We start from the raw sequence: 6000 nt of genomic DNA, 5'->3' as shown, positions 1-6000 counted from the left end.
TGTCTCATCTCCCATTCTGAAGTTATGTCTGACTAGTAACTGTGGCGAAGGCACTGCTTTGTCTGTCTACAGGTTTTCAATAAGTAATGTTCCCAGCACACTGATGGTCCACGTTTGTGCTTTTTGAAACAAGGGGCTGAACTCTGCAGCGACCTCTCGTTTCATCACTCTGAATCATTCATTATTCCTTTGCGAGCAAGAAGCTGCAGGAGGCTCAGCTGCAGAGAAGAGATAGATCGGATTTGAGTCGGTCAGCCATGTGTTTTAACAGGGCCTCTTTTTTTTTTTTTTTGACTTGCCGCTGTAAGAAACACAAGGATCAAAGTAGGAGAAGCACTGGAACGTAAATGAGTATCGACTCTGCAGAAAGCCATTGACAGCTAAGACTGAGCTTATCGTGACAATCTGTCATTTTCACACATCAGCCTTTGCGATGTTTAAAAGGAAATCTCTCAGTCGGCTGAAAAACACCCAGTTCATTAACCTGTGAAAGAAATTGTGACTGCTTACTGTATATCATTAGCATTAAGCTGAAATCCTTAGGGAGGGCTTGCTGTTTGTTTGCTGTGGCCTTAGACATTCATGCTCATCCTGTTGAATAAACAGGCACGGATTATCCTAGCAGCCAAAGACAACATGCTAACTTCTCCAGCAGCCACCTCAAATAGATCCACTAAGAAGCCCTGCTCATCAGGAGCATTACAATATTTGCTCTAGATGGAAGATACAGAAAGACATATGCCATCTGACCAGCACTAAAAATCCCTTCATTCAAAAGATAAAATTCCCACAAACTAAAAGGTAAGTAGCAGAAATATTTATGGGATAAATTTGAGGTCAATTATGACAGTTAGATAATCATGTATATCGTTAACGCTTTAACTTCATGTATGGTTTACTTATAAAATTATGAATTTGGTAGAAATTTGCCCAAATCTGATACACTGGAAATGTTTCCTCCTCTGCTGATCATAATGTTGCTTGGTCTATAATTTTAGAAAGATAAACTAAAGCTAATTGTAATTAGAGGATTTAAAAAAATCATCATATATATGTATCATCATATATCATGTTTTCTTTATTGACTATTTTTATTAAAGATTTTAAATGTGGAGAGAGGATTTGAACAGCAGTGAGACCTGTTTCAATGGCATGTTTTGCCATATATAACTGAAGTCCATAAGTGGTAAAAGATACAACAGAAGTCAGAAATAGCCTAAATAGTCAGAATTCAGCACTTTCAACCCCTCCCTTGTGTGGATATGTGCAACTAAATGAGTGCGAGACACAGAATTGCTGAAACAGAGCAGGGAAAATGTGCTCCCTCGAAATAAATGAACAGTGTAAAGGTCAGATAGCAGGCATTGCTTTTCCTTTATGTCCTTTGCATATCTTTTTTTTTCTTAACATGCAACCAAAACCATGAAGCTGAGCAGGAAAGTCCAGGTCAATAATAGGGTTACTGGATGTAATAAAAACCAGCTGGTATCCATTTTTGTCCCTATCCGACCATGCCTTAATAATAGAAAATCTGTCATTTAAAATATTGCAATTGATTTTTGTATTTTATTTATTTATCTATCCCTTTTTTTCACATTTTACCCCCAGTTTGCTGATGTACTATCCTTTTTATTCATTGTGGATCACTTCTGCCCTCTAGTGGAGAAATATGGAAAGGGTTCAAATACAACTGCAGTTCTCTAAAAAAAGAAATATTGTTTATCAAGAGTCAATATATGAAAATAATGGCTTGGATGACTGATTTAACAGTTAAGATTGTGGAGTTTTGCCAATGAAACTTCCTTCACATATTCATATGCATGATTGTATATATTGCTGATGTTTTTACCTGTTTTGTGGTTTGTAGCTATGGGACACGACCTCTATCACCCTTCAGTAATCCATATACACTGTAGGTGGATATTTTTAGCCACTGCACCATCACTATAGGCCTACAGTAAGTACATCTATACATCTAGCACGGTGGGCCCCAAAGGGAATGGAATAGAGTGTGGTTGGCCCAGTGGGATTTGAATCTGCCTGTTTTTCTCAGCTGCCTCTCAGCTGTGCTCTGAACAAGACTGGCACACAAAACAAAAACAGAAGGAGACAAGATCAATTGATTTATACTCTCTGTGACCTTATTATAAAGGTGAAATTATCTGGTCCATCCGTAAGATGAAGCATTGGTCCCCTGTTTCTATTCAGGAAGACTTTTTCATCTTAACTCTTATTATTATTATGTTCTTTATGTTGTGTGTTCTATGTCATTAATACTGTAGTGAGTTTCACTATCAATGGAAAGTGTGGTACAAATTAAATGTATTATTGCTAATATTATTATTAATTATTATTATTACATTATGTGAAAATCCAGCTGCATTTAGCTTGGTTAGAGCCACCACAGACTACAGCTTTTAAAAGTAACCTGGAGTGAATTTAACGTTTAATGTTTAGATTGATGATTATTTACTGGGTTGTATAACAATACAGAATTTAATACGGTCAATTTTTTTTTTAATTACTTTTACAGAAGAGTTCATTTGAATAGTAAACATCAAGTTATATTGCTTCTCACTGTTTTAGCTAATATAACCAAACTGTACTACAGTACTGGAGTAAACATGTACTGAAGACTTACTATTCAGTCATAACAGAGTAATTGCTTAGTCTATAAAATGTCCCATCACAAGTTTCTACAATCAAAGGGTGATGTCTTCGTATTACATGTTTTTATATTTTGTTTCATTGGATTAATTTGGGGCATTTTTGGCCTTTCCCAGACAGGAAACATGGATGGAGAAGGGCATGACATGCAACAAAGGCCTGTGGCTGAATTGAACTGCGGACATTGCTGTTATTTGGCATGAATCTTGACCAGCAGACTACTGAGGCGTGCCCTTACTGCATGTTTTGTCTGTTCAACAATCCAATTATATTAAATTTTTATGTCATTCAAAGATATGAAACAGATAAAAGCACAACACTTGACATTTTCACTTGAGAAATTACTTACTTGATTAGTCGATTATTCACATAGTCAACATTTCAGCATTGTTTTGCAAAGATTTTTCCCAGAAATCATCTGTCAATCAAACAGTGGGTTTTTGCTGCCTTTGGATTTCTGTTTATAAAGAGTAAATTTTTGCAGATTTTGTTTGTTTTTCTTTTGTTTTTGGTCTGTTTGGCTATGGTGTCTATAAATAATATTCTTTTATATTCTATTACAACAAAACCAAAACAACATTGCTTGACACTGAATATGTCTGTTTTTTTCATAAACTACAAAAACATGGTTTCTACAGAACTGTCATCCTTATTATGTCTTTGGTTTCTTTCTTTCTCTCTCTCTCATTTTCTTTCTTTCTTTCCCTCATCAGACCTGCATGTGTTTACTAGATAATTTCAATAACTGCAGTAAAATAAACCAGCAGATGGACTGTTTCCAGTAGAAGACCTGAACACATCTTAGTTTATGTTTGTTGCATTCTGCTCATGTGTAATGGCGTAGAATCTGATTATTCAGAGCCATCTGTTTTAACCTCCGCTCTGTATATCTGCCCGCCTGTCTCTCTGTTCCACTGATTGACTTTATGAACCAGATTCAATAAACATTTCCTTAATCTAAACAGGAATTATTTGAGCATCAGTGTTGATGCAGATATTTAATTACATATGTTTAAAAAAAAAAAAAAAAGTGCCATACTTAGTGATATTTGAGCAGAAAAGCAGTGAAATAACAGAAAAATACTTGAATGTGTTTGGTATGAATATATATATTTTTATATACACCCACACACAGACACACATATATATATTCTTTTTTCTTTTTTTTTACATTTTTAAACAGTTTTTTGTACTCACAGTTTTACAATGTTTTCTGTTTTCTGTCAGTGTTTTCTCTTTGTACAGCAACACCTACCCAGAAGCACCTCAGGAGGTCACTGCTGAGCAATTCCCAGAGCAGCTGTGTCCTTTTGAGAGGGCATATAAGGTAAAGGATGGATCAAATATTAATGAAACATTGGACTACAAATATTGACCAGTGAGTGTTGCTTTTTTGTGACCACGCTTTTATTGATTGATGATGTCTTTTCTGGGGGACTGGCAGGCATGGAGACATCTCATGTAATGCAGTTGTACAAAATAGGGGGGAAAAAATGACATGAACAGAAACACATGCAGTCGGTGTTGTTTGAATGTGATTTTTCAGTATTATCACACAGTTTTGAGTTGGTAGAGTATCAGAGTAGCTCTTATAGCAAATACAAAAAGCAAGCTTAAGGTAAACTTTGATTTCAGGTGTCTACAGATTTTATAATTTATATAATGAATACCATCTCATCAACAGCATTTTAAAAAAAAAATATGTTTCTCATTTACACTGAGTAAAATAATATCTTTTTAAAAGGCCAAGTTCATTATAAAAGGCTACTTATAAAATGCTACTTTTAAGGTTTTTAGCCTTAAAACATTTTTTTTTTCAATTATGTCACCATGTCTACATTTTAAAGAAAGGTCTATGGCTAAATGATGGTTTATTGTATTTAACTGAATGCTTATAGTAGTTAGCAGTTAGGTTTTGCTTTAAGCAAATAAGCTAATAGCACTATCAGAGAATGAGTTTATTTCATGTCCTTTCATTGAAAAATAATGTCTTAGTTTTTTTCAGAGATCATAGTATTTTTGTATTTTATTCATTTTTACAAATCAACCAGGTTTTGCTTGTCAGGGTGGAGAATTGTAAACATGTTGGCATTCAGTTTTTCACATATAAAGACCTTGAATGTCATCACAAAAATATCCACTATTTGCAACTTCTGTCTAAACTACTGAATTTTTAAAAAAAAACCCACATAAGTCCAACCTTACACATTTCTCTCTCTCTTACTTCTTTGTGAGCATTGGCGCAGGAAGGTAGTCTGCTAAGCATACAGCTCTCACAATCCTCAAACAATCAACAAAAATGGTTCAACAATATAACAACAAATTAACTTTATCTCCTGATACCAAATGCTTTTGTCATACAGAAAAGGCGAAGTAAATCATTGTGTAATTTTCCAGTGATGCAGATCAATAATTTAACCTTGATTTCTGGTTTAAAAAAAAAAAAAATATATATATATATATATATATATATGTTTCAACTGTAAACACATTTCTGTTTCTGGATTTACTATCTGACTGGCAGATCCAAGCTGCTGATTGATTGACAGAAAACGTTTCTTATCACAAATTGGTAACAAATGTTCTGAGGAACAAGTTTGTGCAATATAATCTTTTTCAGTGACAAGGACACACACTAACTTCTGTTCAAAACAAGTAGCATGAATAACATAAAGCCATATTGAGAAATAGAGGCAAACCCTACATTGCTCAACAGCTATATTTTGTTTTAATAGTTTCCAAACTGAGTTCAGATCTGTATCATTTGTTTCCCAGCATCATAAGACCATCAATCATCAATTTGTATAAACTGTGTCTGGCCTAAACAGTGACATTTATTCATAAAAGAAGTTCAGCTTTAGTTCCCCCTTTTCTAAAATAATGATCACACATTTGGTCTAGTCTTGCACCAACAAACTGCTTTGCTTGCTTTTTTGTTTCATATTGACTCTAGATGAGCAGACCCAGAGCTGACATGGTGAAATGTAACCTACTTTGTTTGCTTTATCGATTGCTGCAAATGATTACTAGGAGGGTTAAAAGAAACAAAAAAAAAACAAATAAACCTTAAAAGGCTTTACCGGAATACTCTTGTTTTGTCACTAAATGACAAACATAGCAAAGTCTGACCACACAGGAGCATGAAACCACTGGAACACTAATTGCATTGCATAAAAAATACCTTTTCAAAAACCTGTGTGATTATGTTATTTTGCTTCATTGTTTCTATAATTCAATCAGCTCATTTTACAATATAAATCTTAGCTATAGTGTATTTTGTTTTCAACATTTTGTTAAGGATCCAGGATGTCATACAAGGTAGTGTGTGAGTGG

This window comes from Thunnus maccoyii, chromosome 7, assembly GCF_910596095.1.
Source record: "Thunnus maccoyii chromosome 7, fThuMac1.1, whole genome shotgun sequence".
Taxonomy (NCBI): domain Eukaryota; kingdom Metazoa; phylum Chordata; class Actinopteri; order Scombriformes; family Scombridae; genus Thunnus; species Thunnus maccoyii.
The sequence above is the reverse complement of the archived record's forward strand: the minus strand, read 5'-3'. Positions refer to the sequence as shown.